At 44.0% G+C, this 24,136-nt stretch overlaps 1 long non-coding RNA gene across 38 annotated transcripts in view; it reads left to right on the top strand.

Moving 5' to 3' along the window:
* The window catches only part of LOC307187927, a 3,519,425-nt gene that overhangs the window by 1,634,379 nt on the left and 1,860,910 nt on the right, over positions 1 to 24,136 (top strand). The window contains exon 6 of one of the 38 annotated variants that reach the window (XR_013828752.1): positions 12,231 to 12,308. The exons of 36 other annotated variants lie outside the window; for them this stretch is intronic. This is a non-coding gene — a long non-coding RNA (uncharacterized lncRNA). Of the gene's footprint in view, positions 1 to 2,757; positions 2,836 to 12,230; positions 12,309 to 24,136 lie in introns of all 38 variants that reach the window. One more of the 38 variants, XR_013828753.1, reaches the window with a different exon arrangement.

Here is a 24,136-nt window from a genome sequence, read left to right as displayed (position 1 = left end):
TTTTGACCGGGGGGAAGTGAGACTTCATTGTAGTGCAGATTTCCTTTGCAAGCTTGCTTGGTTGGCCAAAAAGGGCGTATGCGTTTTTTCCTGAATATATTCAGGAAAAAACGCATACGCCCTTTTTGGCCAAGTGCATCATTGTGGACGTTCTGCCTCTTTTCCTATGCTTTCAATGCAATTCCAGTCTACCTCCTGAAATCGGTTTCCTGCAATTCTGCCCTGCTTTCAAGTCCTCTTGGCAGCCTTACTTCAGTCTGTTTTTGGACGATAGCTGTCATTTATAACTCTGCAGGTTTGTGAATTACAGTGCCCCTGAGCTCCTTTCTTCAACTCGCTTTCTTGTGACCTGGCCGCAACACCGCAGGATGGCTTCAGGCCCTAATCTGGTTCCGGCCCGGCATGCTGAGCCTTTGGTTAATTCCTCTTCCTGGTGGGAAATGAGAGTTAAATTTGCCCGTCCAGACTCCTCCAGCTAGCCTCTCATTGGTTCTCGCTATTCCTGTTCATCTTCCGCAGAAATTGCAAACTGGGCCAAACAGGAGGTTAAAGGGACTGACTCTCCAAGTGGGGAGAGTGTTAGTAAAGCGTCTGGAATGTTGCACCCGAGTACCAGGGGAGGAAAACTGAGACATATTTGAACACGTCTCCCGTTCACATGGTTGATCATACTTGGGTTCCACATGCATGTTTTAGCTGAAGGAAGAATACCTTAAACCTGGAGAGTTAAGACCCGTGTAAAGGGTACCATGCAATATGACTTCAAAGGGTCTTCATTTGCTCACCGAACCTCTCCAATCCTATCACTGCTGCGTTTATGCCCCTGTACACATGCTTGATTCTCTTTCGGAGACATAGCAATCCATAGGTTTTAAGATACTTACTAGTCAGGTACATTCTTAGGCGTTTAATATGCGGTGTTGAGTCCATTTCGTTGAGCAAGGAGTAGCTCTTGTCTATTCCATATTTGGCTTAAGGAACTTTATCTGTGCTCATTTCAATCTCTGGTTTTATGCAGCACCCCAACTCACCTTTACCCTTAAGCAAGCATAAGTTGTTTTTCTAAATTTGTGACCCAGTTCTGTTCTGTAATTCAGTTCCTGTGTAGCCAAGTTTCCATTCCATGTATTACTGATATCTTATGATGTTTCTTTTTCTGTGTGACTTATTTCAGTTAGAATCATCATACCTGAATTGACTCATTGTGCTGCTAAGGGCCTGATGACATAGATTTCATTGCTGAGTGATATTGCTTTGTAAGTGAATACCACAACTTCTTTATCCATTTTTCACTTTCTGCGATGTTGAACTTGTACTGTAAACGAGGTTCTTGTAAACAGAGCCGTTCCAAACTTTGGGATGGCTGTGTCTTTTTGATTTTAATTTCCCTAAGCTATAGGACCATAAGTGGAAGTGCCCTAGGTTCTGTTGCTTTGTTTTTTAGATGTTTCAGGAAACACCATACACTTCTCCCGAGTGTCTGTTGGCAATTTACATCCTGCCCATCAGCATAACAAGGCTCACAGTTCTCCATGGACTGTCCTGCCTTTCTGGATTTTACACTTTTTTCAGATGGCCCTTTTGACCGGGGGGAAGTGAGACTTCATTGTAGTGCAGATTTCCTTTGCAAGCTTGCTTGGTTGGCCAAAAAGGGCGTATGCGTTTTTTCCTGAATATATTCAGGAAAAAACGCATACGCCCTTTTTGGCCAAGTGCATCATTGTGGACGTTCTGCCTCTTTTCCTATGCTTTCAATGCAATTCCAGTCTACCTCCTGAAATCGGTTTCCTGCTATTCTGCCCCGCTTTCAAGTCCTCTTGGCAGCCTTACTTCAGTCTATTTTTGGACGATAGCTGTCATTTATAACTCTGCAGGTTTGTGAATTACAGTGCCCCTGAGCTCCTTTCTTCAACTCGCTTTCTTGTGACCTGGCCGCAACACTGCAGGATGGCTTCAGGCCCTAATCTGGTTCCGGCCCGGCATGCTGAGCCTTTGGTTAATTCCTCTTCCTGGTGGGAAATGAGAGTTAAATTTGCCCGTCCAGACACCTCCAGCTAGCCTCTCATTGGTTCTCGCTATTCCTGTTCATCTTTCGCAGAAATTGCAAACTGGGCAAAACAGGAGGTTAAAGACGCTGACTCTCCAAGTGGGGAGAGTGTTAGTAAAGCATCTGGAATGTTGCACCCGAGTACCAGGGGAGGAAAACTGAGACATATTTGAACACGTCTCCCTTTCACATGGTTGATCATACTTGGGTTCCACATGCATGTTTTAGCTGAAGGAAGAATACCTTAAACCTAGAGAGTTGAGACCCGTGTAATGGGTACCATGCAATATGACTTCAAAGGGTCTTCATTTGCTCACCGAACCTCTCCAATCCTATCACTGCTGCGTTTATGCCCCTGTAGACATGCTTGATTCTCTTTCGGAGACATAGCAATCCATAGGTTTTAAGATACTTACAAGTCAGGTACATTCTTAGGCGTTTAATATGCGGTGTTGAGTCCATTTCGTTGAGCAAGGAGTAGCTCTTGTCTATTCCATATTTGGCTTAAGGAACTTTATCTGTGCTCATTTCAATCTCTGGTTTTATGCAGCACCCCAACTCACCTTTACCCTTAAGCAAGCATAAGTTGTTTTTCTAAATTTGAGACCCTGTTCTGTTCTGTAATTCAGTTCCTGTGTAGCCAAGTTTACATTCCGTGTATTACTGATATCTTATGATGTTTCTTTTTCTGTGTGACTTACTTCAGTTAGAATCATCATACCTGAATCCACTCATTGTGCTGCTAAGGGCCTGATGACAGAGATTTCATTGCTGAGTGATATTGCTTTGTAAGTAAATACCACAACTTCTTTATCCATTTTTCACTTTCTGCGATGTTGAACTTGTACTGTAAACGAGGTTCTTGTAAACAGAGCCGTTCCAAACTTTGGGGTGGCTGTGTCTTTTTGATTTTAATTTCCCTAAGCTATAGGACCATAAGTGGAAGTGCCCTAGGTTCTGTTGCTTGTTTTTTAGATGTTTCAGGAAACACCATACACTTCTCCCGAGTGTCTGTTGGCAATTTACATCCCGCCCATCAGCATAACAAGGCTCCCAGTTCTCCATGGCCTGTCCTGCCTTTCTGGATTTTACACTTTTTTCAGATGGCCCTTTTGACCGGGGGGAAGTGAGACTTCATTGTAGTGCAGATTTCCTTTGCAAGCTTGCTTGGTTGGCCAAAAAGGGCGTATGCGTTTTTTCCTGAATATATTCAGGAAAAAACGCATACGCCCTTTTTGGCCAAGTGCATCATTGTGGACGTTCTGCCTCTTTTCCTATGCTTTCAATGCAATTCCAGTCTACCTCCTGAAATCGGTTTCCTGCAATTCTGCCCCGCTTTCAAGTCCTCTTGGCAGCCTTACTTCAGTCTATTTTTGGACGATAGCTGTCATTTATAACTCTGCAGGTTTGTGAATTACAGTGCCCCTGAGCTCCTTTCTTCAACTCGCTTTCTTTTGAGCTGGCCGCAACACCGCAGGATGGCTTCAGGCCCTAATCTGGTTCCGGTACGGCACGCTGAGCCTTTGGTTATCTCCTCTTCCTGGTGGGAAATGAGAGTTAAATTTGCCCGTCCAGACACCTCCAGCTAGCCTCTCATTGGTTCTCGCTATTCCTGTTCATCTTCCGCAGAAATTGCAAACTGGGCCAAACAGGAGGTTAAAGGCGCTGACTCTCCAAGTGGGGAGAGTGTTAGTAAAGCGTCTGGAATGTTGCACCCGAGTACCAGGGGAGGAAAACTGAGACATATTTGAACACGTCTCCTGTTCACATGGTTGATCATACTTGGGTTCCACATGCATGTTTTAGCTGAAGGAAGAATACCATAAACCTGGAGAGTTGAGACCCGTGTAATGGGTACCATGCAATATGACTTCAAAGGGTCTTCATTTGCTCACCGAACCTCTCCAATCCTATCACTGCTGCGTTTATGCCCCTGTACACATGCTTGATTCTCTTTTGGAGACATAGCAATCCATAGGTTTTACGATACTTACTAGTCAGGTACATTCTTAGGCGTTTAATATGCGGTGTTGAGTCCATTTCGTTGAGCAAGGAGTAGCTCTTGTCTATTCCATATTTGACTTAAGGAACTTTATCTGTGCTCATTTCAATCTCTGGTTTTACGCAGCACCCCAACTCACCTTTACCCTTAAGCAAGCATAAGTTGGTTTTCTAAATTTGAGACCCTGTTCTGTTCTGTAATTCAGTTCCTGTGTAGCCAAGTTTCCATTCCGTGTATTACTGATATCTTATGATGTTTCTTTTTCTGTGTGACTTATTTCAGTTAGAATCATCATACCTGAATCCACTCATTGTGATGCTAAGGGCCTGATGACATAGATTTCATTGCTGAGTGATATTGCTTTGTAAGTAAATACCACAACTTCTTTATCCATTTTTCACTTTCTGCGATGTTGAACTTGTACTGTAAACGAGGTTCTTGTAAACAGAGGCGTCCCAAACTTTGGGGTGGCTGTGTCTTTTTGATTTTAATTTCCCTAAGCTATAGGACCATAAGTGGCAGTGCCCTAGGCTCTGTTGCATTGTTTTTTAGATGTTTCAGGAAACACCATACACTTCTCCCAAGTGTCTGTTGGCAATTTACATCCCGCCCATCAGCATAACAAGGCTCCCAGTTCTCCATGGCCTGTCCTGCCTTTCTGGATTTTACACTTTTTTCAGATGGCCCTTTTGACCGGGGGGAAGTGAGACTTCATTGTAGTGCAGATTTCCTTTGCAAGCTTGCTTGGTTGGCCAAAAAGGGCATATGCGTTTTTTCCTGAATATATTCAGGAAAAAACGCATACGCCCTTTTTGGCCAAGTGCATCATTGTGGACGTTCTGCCTCTTTTCCTATGCTTTCAATGCAATTCCAGTCTACCTCCTGAAATCGGTTACCTGCAATTCTGCCCCGCTTTCAAGTCCTCTTGGCAGCCTTACTTCAGTCTATTTTTGGACGATAGCTGTCATTTATAACTCTGCAGGTTTGTGAATTACAGTGCCCCTGAGCTCCTTTCTTCAACTTGCTTTCTTGTGACCTGGCCGCAACACCGCAGGATGGCTTCAGGCCCTAATCTGGTTCCGGCACGGCACGCTGAGCCTTTGGTTATTTCCTCTTCCTGGTTGGAAATGAGAGTTAAATTTGCCCGTCCAGACACCTCCAGCTAGCCTCTCATTTGTTCTCGCTATTCCTGTTCATCTTCCGCAGAAATTGCAAACTGGGCCAAACAGGAGGTTAAAGGCGCTGACTCTCCAAGTGGGGAGAGTGTTAGTAAAGCGTCTGGAATGTTGCACCCGAGTACCAGGGGAGGAAAACTGAGACATATTTGAACACGTCTCCCGATCACATGGTTGATCATACTCTAGGTTCCACATGCATGTTTTAGCTGAAGGAAGAATACCTTAAACCTGGGTAGTTGAAACCCGTGGAATGGGTACCATGCAATATGACTTCAAAGGGTCTTCATTTGCTCACCGAACCTCTCCAATCCTATCACTGCTGCGTTTATGCCCCTGTACACATGCTTGATTCTCTTTCGGAGACATAGCAATCCATAGGTTTTAAGATACTTACAAGTCAGGTACATTCTTAGGCGTTTAATATGCGGTGTTGAGTCCATTTCATTGAGCAAGGAGTAGCTCTTGTCTATTCCATATTTGGCTTAAGGAACTTTATCTGTGCTCATTTCAATCTCTGGTTTTATGCAGCACCCCAACTCACCTTTACCCTTAAGCAAGCATAAGTTGTTTTTCTAAATTTGAGACCCTGTTCTGTTCTGTAATTCAGTTCCTGTGTAGCCAAGTTTACATTCCGTGTATTACTGATATCTTATGATGTTTCTTTTTCTGTGTGACTTACTTCAGTTAGAATCATCATACCTGAATCCACTCATTGTGCTGCTAAGGGCCTGATGACATAGATTTCATTGCTGAGTGATATTGCTTTGTAAGTAAATACCACAACTTCTTTATCCATTTTTCACTTTCTGCGATGTTGAACTTGTACTGTAAACGAGGTTCTTGTAAACAGAGGCGTCCCAAACTTTGGGGTGGCTGTGTCTTTTTGATTTTAATTTCCCTAAGCTATAGGACCATAAGTGGCAGTGCCCTAGGCTCTGTTGCATTGTTTTTTAGATGTTTCAGGAAACACCATACACTTCTCCCAAGTGTCTGTTGGCAATTTACATCCCGCCCATCAGCATAACAACGCTCCCAGTTCTCCATGGCCTGTCCTGCCTTTCTGGATTTTACACTTTTTTCAGATGGCCCTTTTGACCGGGGGGAAGTGAGACTTCATTGTAGTGCAGATTTCCTTTGCAAGCTTGCTTGGTTGGCCAAAAAGTGCGTATGCGTTTTTTCGTGAATATATTCAGGAAAAAACGCATACGCACTTTTTGGCCAAGTGCATCATTGTGGCCGTTCTGCCTCTTTTCCTATGCTTTCAATGCAATTCCAGTCTACCTCCTGAAATCGGTTTCCTGCAATTCTGCCCCGCTTTCAAGTCCTCTTGGCAGCCTTACTTCAGTCTATTTTTGGACGATAGCTGTCATTTATAACTCTGCAGGTTTGTGAATTACAGTGCCCCTGAGCTCCTTTCTTCAACTCGCTTTCTTGTGACCTGGCCGCAACACCGCAGGATGGCTTCAGGCCCTAATCTGGTTCCGGCACGGCACGCTGAGCCTTTGGTTATTTCCTCTTCCTGGTGGGAAATGAGAGTTAAATTTGGCCGTCCAGACACCTCCAGCTAGTCTCTCATTGGTTCTCGCTATTCCTGTTCATCTTCCGCAGAAATTGCAAACTGGGCCAAACAGGAGGTTAAAGGGACTGACTCTCCAAGTGGGGAGAGTGATAGTAAAGCGTCTGGAATGTTGCACCCGAGTACCAGGGGAGGAAAACTGAGACATATTTGAACACGTCTCCCGATCACATGGTTGATCATACTCTAGGTTCCACATGCATGTTTTAGCTGAAAGAAGAATACCTTAAACCTGGGTAGTTGAAACCCGTGGAATGGGTACCATGCAATATGACTTCAAAGGGTCTTCATTTGCTCACCGAACCTCTCCAATCCTATCACTGCTGCGTTTATGCCCCTGTACACATGCTTGATTCTCTTTCGGAGACATAGCAATCCATAGGTTTTAAGATACTTACAAGTCAGGTACATTCTTAGGCGTTTAATATGCGGTGTTGAGTCCATTTCGTTGAGCAAGGAGTAGCTCTTGTCTATTCCATATTTGGCTTAAGGAACTTTATCTGTGCTCATTTCAATCTCTGGTTTTATGCAGCACCCCAACTCACCTTTACCCTTAAGCAAGCATAAGTTGGTTTTCTAAATTTGAGACCCTCTTCTGTTCTGTAATTCAGTTCCTGTGTAGCCAAGTTTACATTCCGTGTATTACTGATATCTTATGATGTTTCTTTTTCTGTGTGACTTACTTCAGTTAGAATCATCATACCTGAATCCACTCATTGTGATGCTAAGGGCCTGATGACATAGATTTCATTGCTGAGTGATATTGCTTTGTAAGTAAATACCACAACTTCTTTATCTATTTTTCACTTTCTGCAATGTTGAACTTGTACTGTAAACGAGGTTCTTGTAAACAGAGCCGTTCCAAACTTTGGGGTGGCTGTGTCTTTTTGATTTTAATTTCCCTAAGCTATAGGACCATAAGTGGAAGTGCCCTAGGTTCTGTTGCTTTGTTTTTTAGATGTTTCAGGAAACACCATACACTTCTCCCGAGTGTCTGTTGGCAATTTACATCCCGCCCATCAGCATAACAAGGCTCCCAGTTCTCCATGGCCTGTCCTGCCTTTCTGGATTTTACACTTTTTTCAGATGGCCCTTTTGACCGGGGGGAAGTGAGACTTCATTGTAGTGCAGATTTCCTTTGCAAGCTTGCTTGGTTGGCCAAAAAGTGCGTATGCGTTTTTTCCTCAATATATTCAGGAAAAAACGCATACGCCCTTTTTGGCCAAGTGCATCATTGTGGCCGTTCTGCCTCTTTTCCTATGCTTTCAATGCAATTCCAGTCTACCTCCTGAAATCGGTTTCCTGCAATTCTGCCCCGCTTTCAAGTCCTCTTGGCAGCCTTACTTCAGTCTATTTTTGGACGATAGCTGTCATTTATAACTCTGCAGGTTTGTGAATTACAGTGCCCCTGAGCTTCTTTCTTCAACTCGCTTTCTTTTGAGCTGGCCGCAACACCGCAGGATGGCTTCAGGCCCTAATCTGGTTCCGGTACGGCACGCTGAGCCTTTGGTTATTTCCTCTTCCTGGTGGGAAATGAGAGTTAAATTTGCCCGTCCAGACACCTCCAGCTAGCCTCTCATTGGTTCTCGCTATTCCTGTTCATCTTCCGCAGAAATTGCAAACTGGGCCAAACAGGAGGTTAAAGGCGCTGACTCTCCAAGTGGGGAGAGTGTTAGTAAAGCGTCTGGAATGTTGCACCCGAGTACCAGGGGAGGAAAACTGAGACATATTTGAACACGTCTCCCGTTCACATGGTTGATCATACTTGGGTTCCACATGCATGTTTTAGCTGAAGGAAGAATACCATAAACCTGGAGAGTTGAGACCCGTGTAATGGGTACCATGCAATATGACTTCAAAGGGTCTTCATTTGCTCACCGAACCTCTCCAATCCTATCACTGCTGCGTTTATGCCCCTGTACACATGCTTGATTCTCTTTTGGAGACATAGCAATCCATAGGTTTTACGATACTTACTAGTCAGGTACATTCTTAGGCGTTTAATATGCGGTGTTGAGTCCATTTCGTTGAGCAAGGAGTAGCTCTTGTCTATTCCATATTTGACTTAAGGAACTTTATCTGTGCTCATTTCAATCTCTGGTTTTATGCAGCACCCCAACTCACCTTTACCCTTAAGCAAGCATAAGTTGGTTTTCTAAATTTGAGACCCTGTTCTGTTCTGTAATTCAGTTCCTGTATAGCCAAGTTTCCATTCCGTGTATTACTGATATCTTATGATGTTTCTTTTTCTGTGTGACTTATTTCAGTTAGAATCATCATACCTGAATCCACTCATTGTGATGCTAAGGGCCTGATGACATAGATTTCATTGCTGAGTGATATTGCTTTGTAAGTAAATACCACAACTTCTTTATCCATTTTTCACTTTCTGCGATGTTGAACTTGTACTGTAAACGAGGTTCTTGTAAACAGAGGCGTCCCAAACTTTGGGGTGGCTGTGTCTTTTTGATTTTAATTTCCCTAAGCTATAGGACCATAAGTGGCAGTGCCCTAGGCTCTGTTGCATTGTTTTTTAGATGTTTCAGGAAACACCATACACTTCTCCCAAGTGTCTGTTGGCAATTTACATCCCGCCCATCAGCATAACAAGGCTCCCAGTTCTCCATGGCCTGTCCTGCCTTTCTGGATTTTACACTTTTTTCAGATGGCCCTTTTGACCGGGGGGAAGTGAGACTTCATTGTAGTGCAGATTTCCTTTGCAAGCTTGCTTGGTTGGCCAAAAAGGGCGTATGCGTTTTTTCCTGAATATATTCAGGAAAAAACGCATACGCCCTTTTTGGCCAAGTGCATCATTGTGGACGTTCTGCCTCTTTTCCTATGCTTTCAATGCAATTCCAGTCTACCTCCTGAAATCGGTTTCCTGCTATTCTGCCCCGCTTTCAAGTCCTCTTGGCAGCCTTACTTCAGTCTATTTTTGGACGATAGCTGTCATTTATAACTCTGCAGGTTTGTGAATTACAGTGCCCCTGAGCTCCTTTCTTCAACTCGCTTTCTTGTGACCTGGCCGCAACACCGCAGGATGGCTTCAGGCCCTAATCTGGTTCCGGCCCGGCATGCTGAGCCTTTGGTTAATTCCTCTTCCTGGTGGGAAATGAGAGTTAAATTTGCCCGTCCAGACACCTCCAGCTAGCCTCTCATTGGTTCTCGCTATTCCTGTTCATCTTCCGCAGAAATTGCAAACTGGGCCAAACAGGAGGTTAAAGGCGCTGACTCTCCAAGTGGGGAGAGTGTTAGTAAAGCGTCTGGAATGTTGCACCCGAGTACCAGGGGAGGAAAACTGAGACATATTTGAACACGTCTCCCGTTCACATGGTTGATCATACTTGGGTTCCACATGCATGTTTTAGCTGAAGGAAGAATACCTTAAACCTGGAGAGTTAAGACCCGTGGAATGGGTACCATGCAATATGACTTCAAAGGGTCTTCATTTGCTCACCGAACCTCTCCAATCCTATCACTGCTGCGTTTATGACCCTGTACACATGCTTGATTCTCTTTCGGAGACATAGCAATCCATAGGTTTTAAGATACTTACTAGTCAGGTACATTCTTAGGCGTTTAATATGCGGTGTTGAGTCCATTTCGTTGAGCAAGGAGTAGCTCTTGTCTATTCCATATTTGGCTTAAGGAACTTTATCTGTGCTCATTTCAATCTCTGGTTTTATGCAGCACCCCAACTCTCCTTTACCCTTAAGCAAGCATAAGTTGTTTTTCTAAATTTGTGACCCAGTTCTGTTCTGTAATTCAGTTCCTGTGTAGCCAAGTTTACATTCCGTGTATTACTGATATCTTATGATGTTTCTTTTTCTGTGTGACTTACTTCAGTTAGAATCATCATACCTGAATCGACTCATTGTGCTGCTAAGGGCCTGATGACATAGATTTCATTGCTGAGTGATATTGCTTTGTAAGTGAATACCACAACTTCTTTATCCATTTTTCACTTTCTGCGATGTTGAACTTGTACTGTAAACGAGGTTCTTGTAAACAGAGCCGTTCCAAACTTTGGGGTGGCTGTGTCTTTTTGATTTTAATTTCCCTAAGCTATAGGACCATAAGTGGAAGTGCCCTAGGCTCCGTTGCTTTGTTTTTTAGATGTTTCAGGAAACACCATACACTTCTCCCGAGTGGTTGTTGGCAATTTACATCCCGCCCATCAGCATAACAAGGCTCCCAGTTCTCCATGCCTGTCCTGCCTTTCTGGATTTTACACTTTTTTCAGATGGCCCTTTTGACCGGGGGGAAGTGAGACTTCATTGTAGTGCAGATTTCCTTTGCAAGCTTGCTTGGTTGGCCAAAAAGAGCGTATGCGTTTTATCCTGAATATATTCAGGAAAAAACGCATACGCCCTTTTTGGCCAAGTGCATCATTGTGGATGTTCTGCCTCTTTTCCTATGCTTTCAATGCAATTCCAGTCTACCTCCTGAAATCGGTTTCCTGCAATTCTGCCCCGCTTTCGAGTCCTCTTGGCAGCCTTACTTCAGTCTATTTTTGGACGATAGCTGTCATTTATAACTCTGCAGGTTTGTGAATTACAGTGCCCCTGAGCTCCTTTCTTCAACTCGCTTTCTTGTGACCTGGCCGCAACACCGCAGGATGGCTTCAGGCCCTAATCTGGTTCCGGCACGGCACGCTGAGCCTTTGGTTATTTCCTCTTCCTGGTGGGAAATGAGAGTTAAATTTGCCCGTCCAGACACCTCCAGCTAGTCTCTCATTGGTTCTCGCTAATCCTGTTCATCTTCCGCAGAAATTGCAAACTGGGCCAAACAGGAGGTTAAAGGCGCTGACTCTCCAAGTGGGGAGAGTGTTAGTAAAGCGTCTGGAATGTTGCACCCGAGTACCAGGGGAGGAAAACTGAGACATATTTGAACACGTCTCCCGTTCACATGGTTGATCATACTTGGGTTCCACATGCATGTTTTAGCTGAAGGAAGAATACCTTAAACCTGGAGAGTTGAGACCCGTGGAATGGGTACCATGCAATATGACTTCAAAGGGTCTTCATTTGCTCACCAAACCTCTCCAATCCTATCACTGCTGCGTTTATGCCCCTGTACACATGCTTGATTCTCTTTCGGAGACATAGCAATCCATAGGTTTTAAGATACTTACTAGTCAGGTACATTCTTAGGCGTTTAATATGCGGTGTTGAGTCCATTTCGTTGAGCAAGGAGTAGCTCTTGTCTATTCCATATTTGACTTAAGGAACTTTATCTGTGCTCATTTCAATCTCTGGTTTTATGCAGCACCCCAACTCACCTTTACACTTAAGCAAGCATAAGTTGGTTTTCTAAATTTGAGACCCTGTTCTGTTCTGTAATTCAGTTCCTGTGTAGCCAAGTTTCATTCCGTGTATTACTGATATCTTATGATGTTTCTTTTTCTGTGTGACTTACTTCAGTTAGAATCATCATACCTGAATCCACTCATTGTGCTGCTAAGGGCCTGATGACACAGATTTCATTGCCGAGTGATATTGCTTTGTAAGTGAATACCACAACTTCTTTATCCATTTTTCACTTTCTGCGATGTTGAACTTGTACTGTAAACGAGGTTCTTGTAAACAGAGCCGTTCCAAACTTTGGGGTGGCTGTGTCTTTTTGATTTTAATTTCCCTAAGCTATAGGACCATAAGTGGAAGTGCCCTAGGCTCTGTTGCTTTGTTTTTTAGATGTTTCAGGAAACACCATACACTTCTCCCGAGTGTCTGTTGGCAATTTACATCCCGCCCATCAGCATAACAAGGCTCCCAGTTCTCCATGGCCTGTCCTGCCTTTCTGGATTTTACACTTTTTTCAGATGGCCCTTTTGACCGGGGGGAAGTGAGACTTCATTGTAGTGCAGATTTCCTTTGCAAGCTTGCTTGGTTGGCCAAAAAGGGCGTATGCGTTTTTTCCTGAATATATTCAGGAAAAAACGCATACGCCCTTTTTGGCCAAGTGCATCATTGTGGACGTTCAGCCTCTTTTCCTATGCTTTCAATGCAATTCCAGTCTACCTCCTGAAATCGGTTTCCTGCTATTCTGCCCCGCTTTCAAGTCCTCTTGGCAGCCTTACTTCAGTCTATTTTTGGACGATAGCTGTCATTTATAACTCTGCAGGTTTGTGAATTACAGTGCCCCTGAGCTCCTTTCTTCAACTCGCTTTCTTGTGACCTGGCCGCAACACCGCAGGATGGCTTCAGGCCCTAATCTGGTTCCGGCCCGGCATGCTGAGCCTTTGGTTAATTCCTCTTCCTGGTGGGAAATGAGAGTTAAATTTGGCCGTCCAGACACCTCCAGCTAGCCTCTCATTGGTTCTCACTATTCCTGTTCATCTTCCGCAGAAATTGCAAACTGGGCCAAACAGGAGGTTAAAGGGACTGACTCTCCAAGTGGGGAGAGTGTTAGTAAAGCGTCTGGAATGTTGCACCCGAGTACCAGGGGAGGAAAACTGAGACATATTTGAACACGTCTCCCGTTCACATGGTTGATCATACTTGGGTTCCACATGCATGTTTTAGCTGAAGGAAGAATACCTTAAACCTGGAGAGTTAAGACCCGTGTAATGGGTACCATGCAATATGACTTCAAAGGGTCTTCATTTGCTCACCGAACCTCTCCAATCCTATCACTGCTGCGTTTATGACCCTGTACACATGCTTGATTCTCTTTTGGAGACATAGCAATCCATAGGTTTTACGATACTTACTAGTCAGGTACATTCTTAGGCGTTTAATATGCGGTGTTGAGTCCATTTCGTTGAGCAAGGAGTAGCTCTTGTCTATTCCATATTTGACTTAAGGAACTTTATCTGTGCTCATTTCAATCTCTGGTTTTATGCAGCACCCCAACTCACCTTTACCCTTAAGCAAGCATAAGTTGGTTTTCTAAATTTGAGACCCTGTTCTGTTCTGTAATTCAGTTCCTGTATAGCCAAGGTTACATATCGTGTATTACTGATATCTTCTGATGTTTCTTTTTCTGTGTGACTTATTTCAGTTAGAATCATCATACCTGAATCCACTCATTGTGATGCTAAGGGCCTGATGACATAGATTTCATTGCTGAGTGATATTGCTTTGTAAGTAAATACCACAACTTCTTTATCCATTTTTCACTTTCTGCGATGTTGAACTTGTACTGTAAACGAGGTTCTTGTAAACAGAGGCGTCCCAAACTTTGGGGTGGCTGTGTCTTTTTGATTTTAATTTCCCTAAGCTATAGGACCATAAGTGGCAGTGCCCTAGGCTCTGTTGCATTGTTTTTTAGATGTTTCAGGAAACACCATACACTTCTCCCAAGTGTCTGTTGGCAATTTACATCCCGCCCATCAGCATAACAAGGCTCCCAGTTCTCCATGGCCTGTCCTGCCTTTCTGGATTTTACACTTTTTTCAGATGGCCCTTTTGACCGGGGGGAAGTGAGACTTCATTGTAGTGCAGATTTCCTTTGCAAGCTTGCTTGGTTGGCCAAAAAGGGCGTATGCGTTTTTTCCTGAATATATTCAGGAAAAAACGCATACGCCCTTTTTGGCCAAGTGCATCATTGTGGACGTTCTGCCTCTTTTCCTATGCTTTCAATGCAATTCCAGTCTACCTCCTGAAATCGGTTTCCTGCAATTCTGCCCCGCTTTCAAGTCCTCTTGGCAGCCTTACTTCAGTCTATTTTTGGACGATAGCTGTCATTTATAACTCTGCAGGTTTGTGAATTACAGTGCCCCTGAGCTCCTTTCTTCAACTCGCTTTCTTGTGACCTGGCCGCAACACCGCAGGATGGCTTCAGGCCCTAATCTGGTTCCGGCACGGCACGCTGAGCCTTTGGTTATTTCCTCTTCCTGGTGGGAAATGAGAGTTAAATTTGGCCGTCCAGACACCTCCAGCTAGTCTCTCATTGGTTCTCGCTATTCCTGTTCATCTTCCACAGAAATTGCAAACTGGGGCGAACAGGAGGTTAAAGGCGCTGACTCTCCAAGTGGGGAGAGTGTTAGTAAAGCGTCTGGAATGTTGCACCCGAGTACCAGGGGAGGAAAACTGAGACATATTTGAACACGTCTCCCGATCACATGGTTGATCATACTCTAGGTTCCACATGCATGTTTTAGCTGAAGGAAGAATAACTTAAACCTGGGTAGTTGAAACCCGTGGAATGGGTACCATGCAATATGACTTCAAAGGGTCTTCATTTGCTCACCGAACCTCTCCAATCCTATCACTGCTGCGTTTATGCCCCTGTACACATGCTTGATTCTCTTTCGGAGACATAGCAATCCATAGGTTTTAAGATACTTACAAGTCAGGTACATTCTTAGGCGTTTAATATGCGGTGTTGAGTCCATTTTGTTGAGCAAGGAGTAGCTCTTGTCTATTCCATATTTGGCTTAAGGAACTTTATCTGTGCTCATTTCAATCTCTGGTTTTATGCAGCACCCCAACTCACCTTTACCCTTAAGCAAGCATAAGTTGTTTTTCTAAATTTGAGACCCTGTTCTGTTCTGTAATTCAGTTCCTGTGTAGCCAAGTTTACATTCCGTGTATTACTGATATCTTATGATGTTTCTTTTTCTGTGTGACTTACTTCAGTTAGAATCATCATACCTGAATCCACTCATTGTGCTGCTAAAGGCCTGATGACATAGATTTCATTGCTGAGTGATATTGCTTTGTAAGTAAATACCACAACTTCTTTATCCATTTTTCACTTTCTGCGATGTTGAACTTGTACTGTAAACGAGGTTCTTGTAAACAGAGCGGTTCCAAACTTTGGGGTGGCTGTGTCTTTTTGATTTTAATTTCCCTAAGCTATAGGACCATAAGTGGAAGTGCCCTAGGTTCTGTTGCTTTGTTTTTTAGATGTTTCAGGAAACACCATACACTTCTCCCGAGTGGTTGTTGGCAATTTACATCCCGCCCATCAGCATAACAAGGCTCCCAGTTCTCCATGGCCTGTCCTGCCTTTCTGGATTTTACACTTTTTTCAGATGGCCCTTTTGACCGGGGGGAAGTGAGACTTCATTGTAGTGCAGATTTCCTTTGCAAGCTTGCTTGGTTGGCCAAAAAGGGCGTATGCGTTTTTTCCTGAATATATTCAGGAAAAAACGCATACGCCCTTTTTGGCCAAGTGCATCATTGTGGCCGTTCTGCCTCTTTTCCTATGCTTTCAATGCAATTCCAGTCTACCTCCTGAAATCGGTTTCCTGCAATTCTGCCCCGCTTTCAAGTCCTCTTGGCAGCCTTACTTCAGTCTATTTTTGGACGATAGCTGTCATTTATAACTCTGCAGGTTTGTGAATTACAGTGCCCCTGAGCTCCTTTCTTCAACTCGCTTTCTTTTGAGCTGGCCGCAACACCGCAGGATGGCTTCAGGCCCTAATCTGGTTCAGGTACGGCACGCTGAGCCTTTGGTTATTTCCTCTTCCTGGTGGGAAATGAGAGTTAAATTTGCCCGTCCAGACACCTCCAGCTAGCCTCTCATTGGTTCTCGCTAATCCTGTTCATCTTCCGCAGAAATTGCAAACTGGGCCAAACAGGAGGTTAAAGGCGCTGACTCTCCAAGTGGGGAGAGTGTTAGTAAAGCGTCTGGAATGTTGCACCCGAGTACCAGGGGAGGAAAACTGAGACATATTTGAACACGTCTCCCGTTCACATGGTTGATCATACTTGGGTTCCACATGCATGTTTTAGCTGAAGGAAGAATACCATAAACCTGGAGAGTTGAGACCCGTGTAATGGGTACCATGCAATATGACTTCAAAGGGTCTTCATTTGCTCACCGAACCTCTCCAATCCTATCACTGCTGCGTTTATGCCCCTGTACACATGCTTGATTCTCTTTTGGAGACATAGCAATCCATAGGTTTTACGATACTTACTAGTCAGGTACATTCTTAGGCGTTTAATATGCGGTGTTGAGTCCATTTCGTTGAGCAAGGAGTAGCTCTTGCCTATTCCATATTTGACTTAAGGAACTTTATCTGTGCTCATTTCAATCTCTGGTTTTATGCAGCACCCCAACTCACCTTTACCCTTAAGCAAGCATAAGTTGGTTTTCTAAATTTGAGACCCTGTTCTGTTCTGTAATTCAGTTCCTGTATAGCCAAGGTTACATTCCGTGTATTACTGATATCTTATGATGTTTCTTTTTCTGTGTGACTTATTTCAGTTAGAATCATCATACCTGAATCCACTCATTGTGATGCTAAGGGCCTGATGACATAGATTTCATTGCTGAGTGATATTGCTTTGTAAGTAAATACCACAACTTCTTTATCCATTTTTCACTTTCTGCGATGTTGAACTTGTACTGTAAACGAGGTTCCTGTGAACAGAGGCGTCCCAAACTTTGGGGTGGCTGTGTCTTTTTGATTTTAATTTCCCTAAGCTATAGGACCATAAGTGGCAGTGCCCTAGGCTCTATTGTATTGTTTTTTAGATGTTTCAGGAAACACCATACACTTCTCCCAAGTGTCTGTTGGCAATTTACATCCCGCCCATCAGCATAACAAGGCTCCCAGTTCTCCATGGCCTGTCCTGCCTTTCTGGATTTTACACTTTTTTCAGATGGCCCTTTTGACCGGGGGGAAGTGAGACTTCATTGTAGTGCAGATTTCCTTTGCAAGCTTGCTTGGTTGGCCAAAAAGAGCGTATGCGTTTTATCCTGAATATATTCAGGAAAAAACGCATACGCCCTTTTTGGCCAAGTGCATCATTGTGGATGTTCTGCCTCTTTTCCTATGCTTTCAATGCAATTCCAGTCTACCTCCTGAAATCGGTTTCCTGCAATTCTGCCCCGCTTTCGAGTCCTCTTGGCAGCCTTACTTCAGTCTATTTTTGGACGATAGCTGTCATTTATAACTCTGCAGGTTTGTGAATTACAGTGCCCCTGAGCTCCTTTCTTCAACTCGCTTTCTTGTGACCTGGCCGCAACACCGCAGGATGGCTTCAGGCCCTAATCTGGTTCCGGCACGGCACGCTGAGCCTTTGGTTATTTCCTCTTCCTGGTGGGAAATGAGAGTTAAATTTGCCCGTCCAGACACCTCCAGCTAGTCTCTCATTGGTTCTCGCTAATCCTGTTCATCTTCCGCAGAAATTGCAAACTGGGCCAAACAGGAGGTTAAAGGCGCTGACTCTCCAAGTGGGGAGAGTGTTAGTAAAGCGTCTGGAATGTTGCACCCGAGTACCAGGGGAGGAAAACTGAGACATATTTGAACACGTCTCCCGTTCACATGGTTGATCATACTTGGGTTCCACATGCATGTTTTAGCTGAAGGAAGAATACCTTAAACCTGGAGAGTTGAGACCCGTGGAATGGGTACCATGCAATATGACTTCAAAGGGTCTTCATTTGCTCACCAAACCTCTCCAATCCTATCACTGCTGCGTTTATGCCCCTGTACACATGCTTGATTCTCTTTCGGAGACATAGCAATCCATAGGTTTTAAGATACTTACTAGTCAGGTACATTCTTAGGCGTTTAATATGCGGTGTTGAGTCCATTTCGTTGAGCAAGGAGTAGCTCTTGTCTATTCCATATTTGACTTAAGGAACTTTATCTGTGCTCATTTCAATCTCTGGTTTTATGCAGCACCCCAACTCACCTTTACACTTAAGCAAGCATAAGTTGGTTTTCTAAATTTGAGACCCTGTTCTGTTCTGTAATTCAGTTCCTGTGTAGCCAAGTTTCATTCCGTGTATTACTGATATCTTATGATGTTTCTTTTTCTGTGTGACTTACTTCAGTTAGAATCATCATACCTGAATCCACTCATTGTGCTGCTAAGGGCCTGATGACACAGATTTCATTGCTGAGTGATATTGCTTTGTAAGTGAATACCACAACTTCTTTATCCATTTTTCACTTTCTGCGATGTTGAACTTGTACTGTAAACGAGGTTCTTGTAAACAGAGCCGTTCCAAACTTTGGGGTGGCTGTGTCTTTTTGATTTTAATTTCCCTAAGCTATAGGACCATAAGTGGAAGTGCCCTAGGCTCTGTTGCTTTGTTTTTTAGATGTTTCAGGAAACACCATACACTTCTCCCGAGTGTCTGTTGGCAATTTACATCCCGCCCATCAGCATAACAAGGCTCCCAGTTCTCCATGGCCTGTCCTGCCTTTCTGGATTTTACACTTTTTTCAGATGGCCCTTTTGACCGGGGGGAAGTGAGACTTCATTGTAGTGCAGATTTCCTTTGCAAGCTTGCTTGGTTGGCCAAAAAGGGCGTATGCGTTTTTTCCTGAATATATTCAGGAAAAAACGCATACGCCCTTTTTGGCCAAGTGCATCATTGTGGACGTTCAGCCTCTTTTCCTATGCTTTCAATGCAATTCCAGTCTACCTCCTGAAATCGGTTTCCTGCTATTCTGCCCCGCTTTCAAGTCCTCTTGGCAGCCTTACTTCAGTCTATTTTTGGACGATAGCTGTCATTTATAACTCTGCAGGTTTGTGAATTACAGTGCCCCTGAGCTCCTTTCTTCAACTCGCTTTCTTGTGACCTGGCCGCAACACCGCAGGATGGCTTCAGGCCCTAATCTGGTTCCGGCCCGGCATGCTGAGCCTTTGGTTAATTCCTCTTCCTGGTGGGAAATGAGAGTTAAATTTGGCCGTCCAGACACCTCCAGCTAGCCTCTCATTGGTTCTCACTATTCCTGTTCATCTTCCGCAGAAATTGCAAACTGGGCCAAACAGGAGGTTAAAGGGACTGACTCTCCAAGTGGGGAGAGTGTTAGTAAAGCGTCTGGAATGTTGCACCCGAGTACCAGGGGAGGAAAACTGAGACATATTTGAACACGTCTCCCGTTCACATGGTTGATCATACTTGGGTTCCACATGCATGTTTTAGCTGAAGGAAGAATACCTTAAACCTGGAGAGTTAAGACCCGTGTAATGGGTACCATGCAATATGACTTCAAAGGGTCTTCATTTGCTCACCGAACCTCTCCAATCCTATCACTGCTGCGTTTATGACCCTGTACACATGCTTGATTCTCTTTTGGAGACATAGCAATCCATAGGTTTTACGATACTTACTAGTCAGGTACATTCTTAGGCGTTTAATATGCGGTGTTGAGTCCATTTCGTTGAGCAAGGAGTAGCTCTTGTCTATTCCATATTTGACTTAAGGAACTTTATCTGTGCTCATTTCAATCTCTGGTTTTATGCAGCACCCCAACTCACCTTTACCCTTAAGCAAGCATAAGTTGGTTTTCTAAATTTGAGACCCTGTTCTGTTCTGTAATTCAGTTCCTGTATAGCCAAGGTTACATTCCGTGTATTACTGATATCTTCTGATGTTTCTTTTTCTGTGTGACTTATTTCAGTTAGAATCATCATACCTGAATCCACTCATTGTGATGCTAAGGGCCTGATGACATAGATTTCATTGCTGAGTGATATTGCTTTGTAAGTAAATACCACAACTTCTTTATCCATTTTTCACTTTCTGCGATGTTGAACTTGTACTGTAAACGAGGTTCTTGTAAACAGAGGCGTCCCAAACTTTGGGGTGGCTGTGTCTTTTTGATTTTAATTTCCCTAAGCTATAGGACCATAAGTGGCAGTGCCCTAGGCTCTGTTGCATTGTTTTTTAGATGTTTCAGGAAACACCATACACTTCTCCCAAGTGTCTGTTGGCAATTTACATCCCGCCCATCAGCATAACAAGGCTCCCAGTTCTCCATGGCCTGTCCTGCCTTTCTGGATTTTACACTTTTTTCAGATGGCCCTTTTGACCGGTGGGAAGTGAGACTTCATTGTAGTGCAGATTTCCTTTGCAAGCTTGCTTGGTTGGCCAAAAAGGGCGTATGCGTTTTTTCCTGAATATATTCAGGAAAAAACGCATACGCCCTTTTTGGCCAAGTGCATCATTGTGGACGTTCTGCCTCTTTTCCTATGCTTTCAATGCAATTCCAGTCTACCTCCTGAAATCGGTTTCCTGCAATTCTGCCCCGCTTTCAAGTCCTCTTGGCAGCCTTACTTCAGTCTATTTTTGGACGATAGCTGTCATTTATAACTCTGCAGGTTTGTGAATTACAGTGCCCCTGAGCTCCTTTCTTCAACTCGCTTTCTTGTGACCTGGCCGCAACACCGCAGGATGGCTTCAGGCCCTAATCTGGTTCCGGCACGGCACGCTGAGCCTTTGGTTATTTCCTCTTCCTGGTGGGAAATGAGAGTTAAATTTGGCCGTCCAGACACCTCCAGCTAGTCTCTCATTGGTTCTCGCTATTCCTGTTCATCTTCCACAGAAATTGCAAACTGGGGCGAACAGGAGGTTAAAGGCGCTGACTCTCCAAGTGGGGAGAGTGTTAGTAAAGCGTCTGGAATGTTGCACCCGAGTACCAGGGGAGGAAAACTGAGACATATTTGAACACGTCTCCCGATCACATGGTTGATCATACTCTAGGTTCCACATGCATGTTTTAGCTGAAGGAAGAATAACTTAAACCTGGGTAGTTGAAACCCGTGGAATGGGTACCATGCAATATGACTTCAAAGGGTCTTCATTTGCTCACCGAACCTCTCCAATCCTATCACTGCTGCGTTTATGCCCCTGTACACATGCTTGATTCTCTTTCGGAGACATAGCAATCCATAGGTTTTAAGATACTTACAAGTCAGGTACATTCTTAGGCGTTTAATATGCGGTGTTGAGTCCATTTCGTTGAGCAAGGAGTAGCTCTTGTCTATTCCATATTTGGCTTAAGGAACTTTATCTGTGCTCATTTCAATCTCTGGTTTTATGCAGCACCCCAACTCACCTTTACCCTTAAGCAAGCATAAGTTGTTTTTCTAAATTTGAGACCCTGTTCTGTTCTGTAATTCAGTTCCTGTGTAGCCAAGTTTACATTCCGTGTATTACTGATATCTTATGATGTTTCTTTTTCTGTGTGACTTACTTCAGTTAGAATCATCATACCTGAATCCACTCATTGTGCTGCTAAAGGCCTGATGACATAGATTTCATTGCTGAGTGATATTGCTTTGTAAGTAAATACCACAACTTCTTTATCCATTTTTCACTTTCTGCGATGTTGAACTTGTACTGTAAACGAGGTTCTTGTAAACAGAGCCGTTCCAAACTTTGGGGTGGCTGTGTCTTTTTGATTTTAATTTCCCTAAGCTATAGGACCATAAGTGGAAGTGCCCTAGGTTCTGTTGCTTTGTTTTTTAGATGTTTCAGGAAACACCATACACTTCTCCCGAGTGGTTGTTGGCAATTTACATCCCGCCCATCAGCATAACAAGGCTCCCAGTTCTCCATGGCCTGTCCTGCCTTTCTGGATTTTACACTTTTTTCAGATGGCCCTTTTGACCGGGGGGAAGTGAGACTTCATTGTAGTGCAGATTTCCTTTGCAAGCTTGCTTGGTTGGCCAAAAAGGGCGTATGCGTTTTTTCCTGAATATATTCAGGAAAAAACGCATACGCCCTTTTTGGCCAAGTGCATCATTGTGGCCGTTCTGCCTCTTTTCCTATGCTTTCAATGCAATTCCAGTCTACCTCCTGAAATCGGTTTCCTGCAATTCTGCCCCGCTTTCAAGTCCTCTTGGCAGCCTTACTTCAGTCTATTTTTGGACGATAGCTGTCATTTATAACTCTGCAGGTTTGTGAATTACAGTGCCCCTGAGCTCCTTTCTTCAACTCGCTTTCTTTTGAGCTGGCCGCAACACCGCAGGATGGCTTCAGGCCCTAATCTGGTTCAGGTACGGCACGCTGAGCCTTTGGTTATTTCCTCTTCCTGGTGGGAAATGAGAGTTAAATTTGCCCGTCCAGACACCTCCAGCTAGCCTCTCATTGGTTCTCGCTAATCCTGTTCATCTTCCGCAGAAATTGCAAACTGGGCCAAACAGGAGGTTAAAGGCGCTGACTCTCCAAGTGGGGAGAGTGTTAGTAAAGCGTCTGGAATGTTGCACCCGAGTACCAGGGGAGGAAAACTGAGACATATTTGAACACGTCTCCCGTTCACATGGTTGATCATACTTGGGTTCCACATGCATGTTTTAGCTGAAGGAAGAATACCATAAACCTGGAGAGTTGAGACCCGTGTAATGGGTACCATGCAATATGACTTCAAAGGGTCTTCATTTGCTCACCGAACCTCTCCAATCCTATCACTGCTGCGTTTATGCCCCTGTACACATGCTTGATTCTCTTTTGGAGACATAGCAATCCATAGGTTTTACGATACTTACTAGTCAGGTACATTCTTAGGCGTTTAATATGCGGTGTTGAGTCCATTTCGTTGAGCAAGGAGTAGCTCTTGTCTATTCCATATTTGACTTAAGGAACTTTATCTGTGCTCATTTCAATCTCTGGTTTTATGCAGCACCCCAACTCACCTTTACCCTTAAGCAAGCATAAGTTGGTTTTCTAAATTTGAGACCCTGTTCTGTTCTGTAATTCAGTTCCTGTATAGCCAAGGTTACATTCCGTGTATTACTGATATCTTATGATGTTTCTTTTTCTGTGTGACTTATTTCAGTTAGAATCATCATACCTGAATCCACTCATTGTGATGCTAAGGGCCTGATGACATAGATTTCATTGCTGAGTGATATTGCTTTGTAAGTAAATACCACAACTTCTTTATCCATTTTTCACTTTCTGCGATGTTGAACTTGTACTGTAAACGAGGTTCTTGTGAACAGAGGCGTCCCAAACTTTGGGGTGGCTGTGTCTTTTTGATTTTAATTTCCCTAAGCTATAGGACCATAAGTGGCAGTGCCCTAGGCTCTGTTGTATTGTTTTTTAGATGTTTCAGGAAACACCATACACTTCTCCCAAGTGTCTGTTGGCAATTTACATCCCGCCCATCAGCATAACAAGGCTCCCAGTTCTCCATGGCCTGTCCTGCCTTTCTGGATTTTACACTTTTTTCAGATGGCCCTTTTGACCGGGGGGAAGTGAGACTTCATTGTAGTGCAGATTTCCTTTGCAAGCTTGCTTGGTTGGCCAAAAAGGGCGTATGCGTTTTTTCCTGAATATATTCAGGAAAAAACGCATACGCCCTTTTTGGCCAAGTGCATCATTGTGGACGTTCTGCCTCTTTTCCTATGCTTTCAATGCAATTCCAGTCTACCTCCTGAAATCGGTTTCCTGCAATTCTGCCCCGCTTTCAAGTCCTCTTGGCAGCCTTACTTCAGTATATTTTTGGACGATAGCTGTCATTTATAACTCTGCAGGTTTGTGAATTACAGTGCCCCTGAGCTCCTTTCTTCAACTCGCTTTCTTGTGACCTGGCCGCAACACCGCAGGATGGCTTCAGGCCCTAATCTGGTTCCGGCACGGCATGCTGAGCCTTTGGTTATTTCCTCTTCCTGGTGGGAAATGAGAGTTAA

The sequence above is a fragment of the Stenella coeruleoalba genome, assembly GCF_951394435.1.
Source record: "Stenella coeruleoalba genome assembly, chromosome: 6".
In the NCBI taxonomy this organism is placed as follows: Eukaryota; Metazoa; Chordata; class Mammalia; order Artiodactyla; family Delphinidae; genus Stenella; species Stenella coeruleoalba.
The sequence above is the reverse complement of the archived record's forward strand: the minus strand, read 5'-3'. Positions and strand labels throughout refer to the sequence as shown.